The 15,019-nt window shown below is 41.0% G+C and overlaps 1 pseudogene; it reads right to left on the bottom strand.

Moving 5' to 3' along the window:
- Positions 1-367: 367 nt before the first annotated feature.
- Positions 368-902, bottom strand: LOC103242597 (ubiquitin-conjugating enzyme E2 N-like; annotated as a pseudogene).
- Positions 903-15,019: the final 14,117 nt, after the last annotated feature.

The following is a 15,019-nucleotide window of genomic DNA, read 5'->3' as shown; positions in this document are numbered from 1 at the left end:
TTAACCAATGCAATTAGATCACCAAAAAAGGGGTAAAGGAGCCCATAAAATTAAAATAAAACTACCTCCTCCCTCAAAAAAAATAAAATAAAATAAAGAAAAACACCCACACCCCTGCAGCTAACCTGACAACTACGTTCATTCACAGTGCTTTATACTTAAACCAGGACGGGGGAAATGAATAAAAGCGGGGAGGGGCCACCGCTTTTAAACATTTCACAACAATCCAGATGATACTTCTAGCCTCTGCTCATGCTTTATGACAGTGAATCAGGACAAGACATAGATTTGCTAATGTGCATTTAATCACCAAAGGACTGAAGATGTCTGGACTTTTTATTCTGTAATATTTCTAAGACTGTGTCCATTAAATGCAAACAGAAAGGAGGAAGTCTTGGCAGAACAGAAGTGATGCACACTTGACGATCGGCAATTTAATATTATTCGTGGCATATAGTCTAGTCCATGCTCTAGCTGTTTATATGGCTTAGGCTTCGTTGGTCTTCCACTGCTCCGCTACATTATTTGCTAATGGATCATCTGGGTTGGGAGCACTTAACAAGGCCTGGATCGATAGCAGAACGTGTGGATCTGCAGCGCTGAGGACCACTTATCTTTCAAAATATCTAAACATATTCTTCCCAACTTGTCTACATTAGGATGATAAATTTTGGTCATGAAACGTACTTTAGGGGCTGCCACTGGGTATTCTTCAGGAAGGAATAGTTCAAGTTTAAAACTCCCTCTCTCAAAGGGGGAATCTTGAGGGCCAGCAATGACCACATGAAAATAACGGGCGTTGCTCTCATCTGGTTCTGCTTTGATGCCAGGAACTGGTTCTGTCAGCAAACGCTGGGTTTCCTTGATGATCCTGTGGGGCAGCCCAGCCATCTTGTCAGAACCCGAGTTTGGCCTCTGGTCTTGTCTTAATCAACTGTATTTCTATACTTACAAAAACAGTTGGAGAATTAAAACTCTTACATTCCATTTATAATCACATTCCTAAATAGAAAATATTTAAAGATAAATGTAACATAATTTATATAAAACCTTTACACTGAAAACTATAAAATCCTACTGAGAGAAATTAAAGGAGACCTAAATAAATTTTTAAAATACTCTGTTTCTGAATTGGAAGATTTGCTGTTATTAAGATGGCAATTCTCCCCAAATGGATCTCTAGATTAAATGTAATCTTATTTAAAATTTCAACAGGCTTTTAAACAATCTGATATTAAAATTTATATGAAAGTGCCAAGGACCCAGAGGAGTCAAAATAATTTTGAAGGTACAGAACAAATTTGGAAGACTTACACACTACCTCATTTCAAAACTTACTATAAAGCTACAGTAATCCAAACAGGGTGCAACTGGCATAAGGATGGACCTATAGGTCAATGAAACAGAACAAAGTTCAGAAATAAACTAACAAGTGTTCCATTAATTCTCAACAAAGATATCAACATGATTCAGTGGAGGAAAGGAGTGTCTTTTCAACAAATGGTACTGAAATAACAGTATATTCATGTGGAAAAAAAAAGAATGAACCCTAATCCTTAACTAATACCACACACAAAAGTGAAGCCAAAGTGGATCATAAACCAAAACGTTAAAGCTAAAACTGTATGATGGTGGCTGTGGGTTTAAAACTCAAAAAACAAACAAACAAACAAACAAACAAACTAAAACTAAAACCTCTCAGAAAAAACATAAGACAAAATATTTGTGACCTTAGGATAGCCAAGCCTTCTTAAATAGGCCAAACATAAATGAAACATAAGAGAAAACACTGATCAACTAGACTTCATCAAAATGAAAAATTCTGCTCTTTTGAAAGTAACCATATGACAATGAAAAGCAAGTCATAGGCTCAAAGAAAACACTTGCAAAACCTTTATATGACAACTTATGTCGAGAGTACAGAAAGAACCCTTATAACTCAATAGAAAAAACAGCCCCACAAAAATGGGCAAAAGACTTGAACATACCCCTTACTAAAGAAGATACACAAATGTCACAACAATCTGTGAGTTGTGAATAATAAAAGAGGAGATACACGAGTGGCTAATAAGCACTTGAAGAAGTCTTAACATCACCAGTCCTTAGAGAAATACAAATCAAAACCACAATACAAACCATTACACTTCTACTAAAATGGCTACAATAGAAGACTGTGTTGGCAAGGACTTAAAGCAATCTGAACTCTCACACACAACTGACAGGAATGTAAAAATGATCCAACCACTTTGGAAAAGTTTGACACTTTCTTATAAAGTGAAACACATACTTACCATACATCTCAACAATACAACCCCTAGTATTTACTCAAGAGGAATGACAACATACATCCAAAGTTTTTTTTATGAATGTTCATAATGGTTTTATTTGTAATAGCCAAAAACAGAAAACAACCCAATGGTTGAATGGATAAGGAAATTGTGATATATCATACAATGGAAATTATTCCATTATAGAAAGAAATCAATTACTGGCATTTAAGAAAAATAATGAGTCCTAGAAACACTACACTAGGTGAAATAAGTGCAGACTGTATGAATTCATTTGTATAAAATTCTGGAAAAGGTAAAACTAATCTATAGTGACAGAAAGCCAGTAAGCAGCTGCCAGGGACTGGGGGACAGGGACTGACTCCAAGGGGACATAAGGAACTTTTTTGGGGTGATAGAAATATTCTCTATCTTGCCTGTGGTGGCAATTAAAAGAGTCTATACATTTGTAAAATATACCAAACTGTAAACTTAAAATGGATACATTTTTAGTGTAAGTACATTCTGCCTTAGTAAATCTGATTTATGAGGAAAAAGAATGGCTGACCCCCGTGACCCTCAGAGCCCCCCAACCCACTGCTCTCTTTCTCTGACCTGTGTGTCCTCTTCAGGTGCATGAGTGAGGCCTATAACCTGGGAGAGGGTTTGGACTGGGAGTAAATGAATGATATTTCAAAATAGATCCATTTAATAATGCATCAGGAATGATACAGATTTGAGAAGAGAGGACAAGAAGACATGGTCATGAGGTTTGAGTTTCAACTTTTCAATCTTTTTTTAACCTCTACTCAGCGAACACCTACGCATTCCTCAAGAACCAGACCAAATGTTTGACTTCTCTAAAGCCCTTTCAGAAACTTAGGAGAGTTAATGACTCCCTTTTATGTGCCCCTCTAGGGTACACACAAATCTTTGCATATCATAATAAAGCACTTATTACTTCACGCTGGAACTACTGATTCACATTTCTTTTCTGCTCCCCACCTCACCTGGCTGAGCTTACTGAAGACAGGGATGATGCCACTGTGCTATCTCCAGCACCCAGTACAATACTTTCCACATCACAGATACTCAACAAATGCTCGTAAAAGCAACCAAAACTGGTACCAACAAATTACATGTGCATCCAGATATGCACATGAAGAAACAGGTGGAATGCAACTGAAATTGTATAGTCTCCATCTAAAAAAAATTAAGGATTTGAATAAATAAAATGTTCATTATACTGATATGTAATAAGACTAATTACTAATAAGAGTGATTTTTTTGCATGTACTACAATCAGTTAATTTTATTATTTTTATTTTTTATTATACTTTAAGTTCTAGGGCACATGTGCACAACGTGCAGGTTTGTTACATATGTATACATGGGCCATGTTGGTGTGCTGCACCCATTAACTCGTCATTTACATTAGGTATATCTCCTAATGTTATCCCTCCCCCCTCCCCCCATCCCACAACAGGCCCCGGTGTGTGATGTTCCCCACCCTGTGTCCAAGTGTTCTCATTGTTCAATTCCCACCTATGAGTGAGAACTTGTGGTGTTTGGTTTTCTGTTCTTGTGATAGTTTGCTGAGAATGATGGTTTTCAGCTGCATCCATGTCCCTACAAAGGACATGAATCCATCCTTTTTTATGGCTGCATAGTATTCCATGGTGTATATGTGCCACATTTTCTTAATCCAGTCTGTCATTGATGGACATTTGGGTTGGTTCCAAGTCTTTGCTATTGTGAATAGTGCTGCAATAAACATACATGTGCATGTGTCTTTATAGCAGCATGATTTATAATCCCTTGGGTATATACCCAGTAATGGGATGGCTGGGTCAAATGGTATTTCTAGTTCTAGATCCTTGAGGAATCGCCACACTGTCTTCCACAATGGTTGAACTAGTTTACAGTACCACCAACAGTATAGAAGTGTTCCTATTTCTCCATATCCTCTCCAGCACCTGTTGTTTCCTGACTTTTTAATGATTGCCATTCTAACTGGTGTGAGATGGTATTTCATTGTGGTTTTGATTTGCATTTCTCTGATGGCTAGTGACGATGAGCATTTTTTCATGTTGGCTGCATAAATGTCTTCTTTTGAGAAGTGTCTGTTCATATCCTTTGCCCACACTTTGATGAGGTTGTTTGTTTTTTTCTTGTAAATTTGTTTGGGTTCTTTGTAGGTTCTGGATATTAGCCCTTTGTCAGATGAGTAGATTGCAAAAATTTTCTCCCATTCTGTAGGTTTCCTGTTCACTCTGATGGTAGCTTCTTTTGCAGTGCAGAAGCTCTTTAGTTTATTAGATCCCATTTGTCAATTTTGGCTTTTGTTGCCATTGCTTTTGGTGTTTTAGACATAAAATCCTTGCCCATGCCTATGTCCTGAATGGTATTGCCTAGGTTTTCTTCTAGGATTTTTGTGGTATTAGGTCTAACATTTAAGTCTCTAATCCATCTTGAATTAGTTTTTGTATATTAATTCAAAATTAATTAGGGAATCCTTTTCCCATTTATTGTTTTTGTCAGGTTAGTCAAAGATCGGATTGTTGTAGATGTGTGGTATTATTTCTGAGGGCTCTGTTCTGTTCCATTGGTCTATATCTCTGTTTTGGTACCAGTACCATGCTGTTTTGGTTACTGTAGCCTTGTAGCATGTTTGAAGTCAGGTAGCGTGATGCCTCCAGCTTTGTTCTTTTGGCTTAGGACTCTCTTGGCAATGTGGGCTCTTTTTTGGTTCTATGTGAACTTTAAAGTAGCTTTTCCAATTCTGTGAAGAAAGTCGTTGGTACCTTAATGGGGATGGCATTGAATCTACAAATTACCTTGGGCAGTATGGCCATTTTCACGATATTGATTCTTCCTATCCAGGAGCATGAAATGTTCTTTCATTTGTTTGTGTCCTCTTTTATTTCACTGAGCAGTGCTTTGTTGTTCTCCTTGAAGAAGTCCTTCACATCCCTTGTAAGCTGGATTCATAGGTATTTTATTCTCTTTGAAGCAATTGTGAATGGGAGTTCATTCATGATTTGGCTCTCTGTTTGTCTGTTACTGGTGTATAAGAATGCTAGTGACTTTTGCACATGGATTTTGTGTCCTGAGACTTTGCTGAAGTTTCTTATCAGCTTAAGGAGATTTTGGGCTGAGATGATGGGGTTTTCTAAATATACAATCATGTCATCAGCAAACAGGAACAATTTGACTTCCTCTTTTCCCAACTGAATACCCTTTATTTCTCTGTCTTGCATGATTGCCCTGGCCAGAGCTTCCAACACTATGTTGAATAGGAGTGGTGAGAGAGGGCATCCCTGTCTTGTGCCAGTTTTCAAGGGGAAAGCTTCCAGTTTTCGCCCATTCAGTGTGATATTGGCTGTGGATTTGTCATAAATAGCTCTTATTATTTTGAGATATGTTCCATCAATACCGAATTTATTGAGAGTTTTTAGCATGAAGGGCTGTTGAATTTTGTCAAAGACCTTTCTGCATCTATTGAGATAATCATGTGGTTTTTGTCTTTGGTTCTGTTTGTATGCTGGATTACGTTTATTGATTTGCGTATGTTGAACCAGCCTGCATCCCAGGGATGAAGCCCATTTGATCATGGTGTATAGCTTTTTGATGTGCTGCTGGATTCGGTTTGCCAGTATTTTATTGAGGATTTTTGCATCGATGTTCATCATGGATATTGGTCTAAAATTCTCTTTTTTTGTTGTATCTCTGTCAGGCTTTGATATCAGGATGGTGTTGGCCTCATAAAATGAGTTAGGGAGGATTCCCTCTTTTTCTATTGATTGGAATAATTTCAGAAGGAATGGTACTAGATCCTCCTTTTACCTCTGGTAGAATTCGGCTGTGAATCTGTCTGGTCCTGGACTTTTTTTGGTTGGTAGGCTATTAATTATTGCCTCAATTTCAAAGCCTGTTATTGGTCTATTCAGGGATTCAACTGCCTCCTGGTTGGTCTTGGGAGAGTGTGTGTGTCCAGGAATTTATCCATTTCATCTAGGTTTTCTAGTTTATTTGTGTAGAGGTGTTTACAGTATTCTCTGATGGTAGTTTGTATTTCTGTGGGGTGGTGGTGATATCCCCTTTTTCATTTTTTATTGCATCTATTTGATTCTTCTCTATTTTCTTCTGTATTAGTCTTGCTAGTGGTCTATCAATTTTTTGACCTTTTCAAAATACCAGCTCCAGGATTCATTGATGTTTTGAAGGTTTTTTTTTGTGTCTCTATCTCCTTCAGTTCTGCTCTGATCTTAGTGATTTCTTGCCTTCTGCTAGCTTTTGAATGTGTTTGCTCTTGTTTCTCTAGTTCTTTTAATTGTGATGTTAGAGTGTCAATTTTAGATCTTTCCTGCTTTCTCTTGTGGGCATTTAGTGCTATAAATTTCCGTCTACACACTGCTTTAAAAGTATCCCAGAGATTCTGGTAGGTTGTGTCCTTGTTCTCATTGGTTTCAAAGACCATCTTTATTTCTGCCTTCAATTCGTTATGTACCCAGTAGTCATTCAGGAGCTGGTTGTTCAGTTTCCATGTAGTTGAGCAGTTTTGATTGAGTTTCTTAATCCTGAGGTCTAGTATGATTGCACTATGGTCTGAGAGACAGTTTGTTATAATTTCTGTTTTTTTATGTTTGCTGAGGAGTGCTTTACTTCCACCTATGTGGTCAATTTTGAAATAAGTGTGATGTGGTGCTGAGAAGAATGTATACTGTGTTGATTTGGGGTGGAGAGTTCTGTAGATGTCTATCAGGTCCGCTTGGTGCAGAGTTGAGTTCAATTCCTGGATATCCTTGTTAACTTTCTGTCTCGTTGATCTGTCTAATGTTGACAGTGGGGTGTTAAAGTCTCCCATTATTATTGCGTGGGAGTCTAAGTTTCCTTGTAAGTCTCTAAGGACTTGCTTTATGAATCTGGGTGCTCCTGTATTGGTTGCCTATATATTTAGGATAGTTAGCTCTTCCTGATGAATTGATCCCTTTACCATTATGTAATGGCCTTCTTTGTCTCTTTTGATCTTTGATGGTTTAAAGTCTGTTTTATCAGAGACTAGGATTGCAACCCCTGCTTTTTTTTGTTTTCCATGTGCTTGGTAGATCAACCTCCATCCTTTTTTTTGAGCCTATGTGTGTCTCTGCATGTGAGATAGGTCTCCTGGATACAGCCAACTGATGGGTCTTGACTCCATATCCAATTTGCCAGTCTGTGTCTTTTAATTGGACCATTTAGCTCATTTACATTTAAGGTTAATATTGTTATGTATGAACTTGATCCTGTCATTATGATGTTAGCTGGTTATTTTGCTTGTTAGTTGATGCAGTTTTCTTCCTAGCATTGATGGTATTTACATTTTGGCATGTTTTTGCAGTGGCTGGTACTGGTTGTTCCTTTCCATGTTTAGTGCTTCCTTCAGGATCTCTTGTAGGGCAGGCCTGGTGGTGACAAAACCTCTAAGCATTTGCTTGTCTGTAAAGGATTTTATTTCTCTTTCACTTATGAAACTTAGTTTGGCTGGATATGACATTCTGGGTTGAAAATTCTTTTTTTAAGAATGTTGAATATTGGCCCCCACTCTTTTCTGGCTCGTAGAGTTTCTGCTGAGAGATCTGCTGTTAATCTGACGGGCTTCCCTTTGTGGGTAACCCGACCTTTCTCTCTGGATGCCCTTAACATTTTTTCCTTCATTTCAACTTTGGTGAATCTGACAATTATGTGTCTTGGAGTTGCTCTACTCAAGGAGTATCTTTGTGGCATTCTTTGTATTTCCTGAATTTGAATGTTGGCCTACCTTGCTACATTGGGGAAGTTCTCCTGGATAATATCCTGGAGTGTTTTCCAACTTGGTTCCATTCTCCCTGTGACTTTCAGGTACACCAATCAGATGTAGATTTGGTCTTTTCACATAGTCCCATATTTCTTGGAGGCTTTGTTCATTTCTTTTTACTCTTTTTTCTCTAAACTTCTCTTTTCACTTCATTTCATTCATTTGATCTTCAATCACTGATACTCTTTCTTCCAGTTGATTGAGTCAGTTACTGAAGCTTATGCATTTGTTATGTAGTTCTCGTGTCATGGTTTTCATCTCTACCAGGTAGTTTAAGGACTTCTCTGCATTGATTATTCTAGTTAGCCATTTGTCAAATCTTTTTTCAAGGTTTTTGGTTTCTTTGCACTGGGTTTGGAATTCCTCCTTTAGCTCAGAGAAGTTTTATTGTCTGAAGTCTTCTTCTCTCAACTCATCAAAGTCATTCTCCGTCTAGCTTTGTTCCATTGCTGGCAAGGAGCTGCCCTCCTTTGGAGGGGGAGGGGTGCTCTGATTTTTGGAATTTCCAGCTTTTCTGTACTTCTTTTTCCCCATCTTTGTGGTTTTATCTATCTTTGGTCTTTGATGATGGTGACATACAGATGGGGTTTTGGTGTGGATGTCCTTTCTGTTTGTTAGTTTTCCTTCTAACAGTCAGGACCCTCAGCTGCAGGTCTGTTGGAGTTTGCTTGAGGTCCACTCCAGACCCCATTTGCCTGGGTATCAGCAGTGGAGGCTGCAGAAGAGTGAATATTGCTGAACAGCAAATTTTGCTGTCTGATTGTTCCTCTGGAAGCTTCGTCTCAGAGGTGTACCTGGCTGTGTGAGGTGTGAGGTGTCATTCTGCCCCTAGTGGGGGATGTCTCTCATTTAGGTTACTTGGGGGTCAGGGACCCACTTGAGCAGACAGTCTGTCCTTTCTCAGATCTCAAACTCCATACTGGGAAAACCACTACTCTCTTCAAAGCTGTCAGAGAGGGATATTTACATCTGCAGAGGTTTCTGCTACCTTTTGTTTGGCTATGCCCTGTCCCCAGAGGTGGAGTCTACAGAGGCAGGCAGGCCTCCTTGAGCTGCAGTGGGCTCCACCCAGTTTGAGCTTCCTGGCTGCTTTGTTTACCTACTTAAGCCTCAGCAATGGTGGGCACCCCTCCCCCAGTCTCACTGCCACCTTGCAGTTAGATCTCAGACTGCTGTGCTAGCAATAAGGGAGGCTCCATGGGTGCAGGATCCTCTGAGTTAGGCATGGGATATAATCTCCTGGTGTGCCATTTGCTGAGACTCTTGGTAAAGTGCAGTATTAGGGTGGGAGTGACCCAATTTTCCAAGTGTTGTGTGTCATGGTTTCCCTTGGCTAGGAAAGGGAATTCCCTTCCCCCTTGCGCTTCCCTGTTGAGGTGAAGCCTCACCCTGCTTTGGCTCTCGCTCGTTTGGCTGCACCCATTGTCCTGCACCCACTGTCTGACACACCCCAGTGAGATGAACCCAGTACCTCAGTTGGAAATGCAGAAATCACATGTCTTCTGTGTCGCTCACACTGGGCGCTGGAAGCTGAAGCTGTTCCTATTCGGCCATCTTCTACAATCAGTTTAATAAGAGTGATTTTAAAATACATAGAGTTGGCTGGATACAGTGGCTGATGCCTGTAATCCCTTTGGGGGGCTAGGGTGGGTTGATTACCTGAGGTCAGGAATTCAAGACCAGCCTGGCCAATTTGGTGAAACCCTGTCTCTACTAAAAATATAAAAAATTAGCTGGGCATGGTGTCAGGTGCCTGTCATCCCAGCTTCTCTGGAGACTGAGGCAGAAGAATCACTTGAACCTGGGAGGTGGAGGTTGCAGCAAGTGAGCCGAGATCATGCCACTGCACTCCAGCCTGGGTGACAAAGCAAGACTCCATCTCCAAATAATAGTAATAAAATACACTGAGCATTGATAGACAATCAGGATCAGGTGACATTCATCTATCTAGTCCTACATGCTGTTTTGGCATTGAAGGGTTCCACAGGGCTGGAGTCACTTAGCTCTAGGTCACAGTTTTTTTGTTTTTTTGTGTTTTTTTTTTGTGGTGGAGTCTCACTCAGTCGCCAATACTGGAGTGCAGTGGTGCTCTCTCAGCTCACTGTAACCTCCACCTCCTGAGCTCAAGCAATTCTCCTGCCTCAGCCTCCCGAGTAGCTGGGACTACAGGCACATACCACCATGCCAGGCTAATTGTCATATTTTTATGACAATTGATTGTCAGGTTGGCCAGGATGGTCTCCTGGTCATCCTGACAACCAGGATGTCAGAGTTGGCAGGATGGTCTCAATCTCTTGACCTCATGATCTGCCCACCTCTGCCTCCCAAAGTGCTGAGATTACAGGTGTGAGCCTCCGCTCCCAGCCCTGGGTGCACAATTCTAATGTATGAGCATGCTTTTCTATTCTAAAGCCACAATGGGCAAAATGGTTCAGTGTGATTTTAGAATTCGTCTACTACATATCAAGCACTGTAGTAGGTAAACATTTTACATACATCTTCTCTCATGGTTGCAACATTCCACAAAGTAAGGCTTATTTTACTCATTTAAAAGACACTGGAAAGTCAGAGGATTTAAGGCCATTGCCCCCAAAATAAACAGTCCACACCAGTACTTGAACCCAGGTCTCTCTGGTTTCAAAACCCTGTCCTAATCCTTTTACTACACTACCACTCCAAGGAATAAAGAAACTTAAGGTATCTTAATCAGATAAAAGTGGCAGATTAATGAGAGAAAAATGAAAAAAAAAAGTTAATCCTACAAACCAAGGAATTGTTTTATGATTATTATTTTTTAGAGACAGAGTCTTGCTATATTGTCCAGGCTGGTCTCAAAGTCCTGGCCTCAAGCAATCGTCCTGACTCAGCCTCCTGAGTAGCAGGGATTACAGGCATTATAAGCATCTTAGATGGTTCTAGACAATTTCAGAATTCATGCCTCTTTTTTCAACTCTCTCATTAATTCCTTGGCAGTAAAATAATCTTACCATTTGCTTTCCCTGTGAAATTGCGAATAAAAATTCCCATTTCTCTTTGCTAGGTTTTGTTGTTAGCTGCCATCCTGGGGAAGGAGAAAGTGTTTTTATAGACAGGCATGTCAAGGACAAATAATAGAGCTGAAATGCAAGGGTGGATGGCAAATAAATTACATTCTGTGAACTAACTCCAACTAATTTCTGCATGGAGCACTGTGTTTAAAACGATGCCTAGGCCACATCTGGAGGGACTCTGGAAGAAAAACAAAAGAGAAGTAAGAAAGGTAAGTGGAAAAACCAGTAAAAGTGTAGTGCTACAGTAGCCTAGGGTTTCAAGGAAAGGAGATTATAATATCAAGTAAGGCAGAGCAGTAGTCAAAAAACATGAAGAAAAATGTCCATGAGACCTGGGTATGCAGGAGATCATTGATGTGCCTATTGACAAGTTCAGTAGTGTTGTGAGGAAGGAAGTCAATGGGCTAAGGCGGAAATGAGTGCTGACACAGAGATAGCGGGTGTAAATCAGAGAAACAGAGCCAGTGTAGGGGGTGGCTGAAAAGTCAAATACTTACGTAGCAAATGGCGATAGAGATAAGTGTCAGATGGATGTGTTGGCCTTCTCAGGACATATATTCCATCCCCTAAAATCTATCGGAAAGGGGTAAGAAGGATACTGCAGTGTCCGGAGTTGGTTCCTGCTGGTGGGTTTGTGGTCTCGCTGACTTCAAGAATGGAGCTGCAGACCTTCGCGGTGAGTGTTACAGCTCTTAAATATGGCACGAATCCAAAGAGTGAGCAGTAGCAGGGTTTATTGTGAAAAGCAAAAGGACAAAGCTTCCACAGCATGGAAGGGGACCCAAGTGGGTTGCTGCTACTAGCTGGGATGGCCAGCTTTTATTCCCTTGTTGGTCCCTCTCATGTTCTGTTTCTGTCCTATCAGAGTGTCCTTTTTTAAATCCTCCCCATGATTGGCTACTTTTAGAATCCTGCTGATTGGTGGGATTTACAGAGTGCTAATTGGTGTATTTTACAGAGCACTGATTGGTGTGTTTTCCAATCCTCTAGTAAGACAGAAAAGTTCTCCAAGTCCCCATTCAACCCAGAAAGTTTAGCTGGCTTCACCTCTCAATCCCCCCTCTAAACAGGACACCCCAACTGCTGTTGGGAATGAGGCAATGACCGCTCTAGCTACTTCCTGCTGGATAGGGGTAAAGCAGCGGCTCTGCAGTAGTAGTGTCCACCAAAGGGGAACTCTCTAGGCCAGTCAAAGGGTCAGTGGGTCAGTCCAGGGGTCCTTGGCAGAAGTTGTGAGTTGAGCTCATTTGGGGTCCCATTTGTAAGACCATCTGTAGCTTGATGGCCTCAATCCTGGAGGGAACAAATTTGACAAGGAGGTTAAAAATACAGGGCCCAAAGGTGAGTAATAGCAAGATGGCTGTCACAGGACCTAGAAAAGGGAGAAGCCATGTCACCCAACTCCAGAGGTTAGTATAAGAGTTTGAATGGTGTTGTCTGATTTCGGAAGCCTTTTCCTGTAAATGCCAGGTGGCGTCTTGTACTATCCCTGACTGGTTAGTGTAAAAACAACACTTCCCCTAAGAAGGTGCAGAGTCCTCCTTTCTCAGCAGTGAGGAGGTCTAGGCCTCAGTGGTTTTGGAGAGTCACTGCTACCAAAGAATCTATTTGGGATTGTAGAGTAAGGATAGATTTTATTATTTCTTGCAAACTGTCTGAGAAATCCTTTGAGAGTGTGTGGTAGCAGGATAATGAAGTAGGTCAACTCACTATTCTGGTTCCTGTAGCAGTGGCCATTCCTAACCCTACAAGTAGGGGTATTAGTTTATGGCCCTGCACTGATAGACTTGAGCTTTGAAGGGCACTGATAGGGTCTGATTTCCTGGGGTAATGTCAGTGTGGGACTTAGGAAGACTAAGGTGCAGGTATCTGTCCAGTTGGTGGGGAGGCAGATATAGGTTGAAGTTCCACATAAGAATATGCCTTGGCTGGAAATACAGAACTGGCTGTGTGTGTTAAAAAGGTGTGTGAGTTTGTTTTTTTCATTTTCCCATACTGCTAGAGTACTTGCCAAGGTAGCTCTGGTGAGCGGCTGGAAAGGGAGCAAACTGGGTGGCTCCCTGGGTTCTATTTTCCCATTGGAGAAAAAACCGTTTTGTATCTACTAGGAACCATTCAAAAGAGTAATTGAAAGAGGGGATGAGAACACATTTATTAGTGGTGGGGGTGCTGTTGCAGGGGTCCAGGGGTGAATGGTCATGCAGGGAGTCTGTTTGCTATTACAAAACCCGGACTGTTTGTTAAGCAGGGAGGAGGTGATGATTTTGGGGGCCCCAAGATGTGGACAAGCTGTCTGAATGGAGCTGTTTGGGTGACTCAGAAGTTACTATGGTCAGTTGGGGCTTGAAGTTGTAGGGTGTAATTACACTGATGGGATAGTAGGTGTCCCAGGGGCAGGCCTGATAACAGGTTGTGTTGGATGCATAAAGGGGCTTGGAAAGTTAGGATGATATTCGTGATTACAGGGCCATGTATGGGCTTTTCATTGCCCATGTAATAGGTGAATTTGGAAATGTAAGAGATTGGCTAATGATTGTATATTTAGAAGCTGGAAAGAGTCTTTTCCTTCATAATGGGAGTGGTAGGTTAAGTTTGTAAAGAACCAGTTTTTTTTTTTTTTTTTTTTTTTTTGCGTTAACGAGAGTGGCAATGTAAGCAGTAGCTGATAGAGAAACACAAAGCCAACAGTCACTTGCCAGGGAAGGATTGGACTGGTTTAACAGAGAGAGGGTTAAGTTGAGAGTCTTTTAGAGGTAATTAGGAGCTAGTGGAAGGAGAGGGGTGACTATGTGGGGTATCCAAGGAAGCAGGAGGGATAGATAGGCAAAGAGTAAGCAGGAAGGTAAAGAGAGTGCCCTGGAAGATGAGATCATTTTATCTAGTTTGAGTTAAAGGAGGAGTAAATTTCTGTCAGAAGAAAGGATGATAGAGAAAAGGTTGATGTGACTAGGATTTTTGTTCCTGCAGGAACTACAGTATATAGTCCTACTGAAAAGAGTGTGATTAGTATGCCACTTAATAATGTGATGAAACAGTAAAAGAATTCCATTAAAGGGACAAGGTGAAGTGTTAAAGATTTATGTAGGTTTTCATTTATCTTTTTTAAGTAGGGAAGGGGTTTTTCCTCAGGATCAGCTGTAGGAGTTGTAGTCTGGGATGGAGTTTAGTTGTAGTCTGGGATAGGAGTTTTAGTCTGGGATGTTTCCTTCTGAAATAGGAGACACACATCCTCCAATGGTTCACAGGTGTTTTGAGTCTGGTCTGGCTGATACTGGGACCTGAGCTGAGTGTCCCGCAGGTTCCTCAGGGGGTGTCCAACTCGGGTATGGTGAATCCAAGATTCCACTCCTGCCACCTTAACTGCAGTGGGGGTAGAGACAATTACTGAGTGTGGTCCTTACCACAAGGAATCCATAGATGAGGAGGTAGACGGGAGGGACTTGACCAACAAATTCCCTGAGTTACCATGGCTTTAAAAGTCAGACCATTGTCACTTTGTAAGCTTTGGGGAAGCCCAAATCTAGGAATTATTTCATGAATTAGGACTTTAACCACTTCCTGAGCCTTCTCTGTCTTGCAGGGGAAGGCTTCTATCCAATTTGTAAAGGTATCAACACAGACCAACAAGTATTGAAATCTCTTTGACTTAGGCATATGGGTGAAGTCTGTCAGTCCTCTCCAGGATAGTGCCCTATTTTTTGTTCCCCCAGAGGGGCCTTATGATGGACCAAGGGATTATTCCTTTGGCACACTTCACAGGCTTTGACTACTTATTAGATGGTCCGGAGGAGGTTTGGCCCTGTAAATAGGAATCTGGCCATTTAATGGGTGCTCTCAATACCCACATGAAAAGTTTGGTGGAGGAT

Source organism: Chlorocebus sabaeus, chromosome 16 (genome assembly GCF_047675955.1).
Source record: "Chlorocebus sabaeus isolate Y175 chromosome 16, mChlSab1.0.hap1, whole genome shotgun sequence".
NCBI classification, from domain to species: domain Eukaryota; kingdom Metazoa; phylum Chordata; class Mammalia; order Primates; family Cercopithecidae; genus Chlorocebus; species Chlorocebus sabaeus.
The sequence above is the reverse complement of the archived record's forward strand: the minus strand, read 5'-3'. Positions and strand labels throughout refer to the sequence as shown.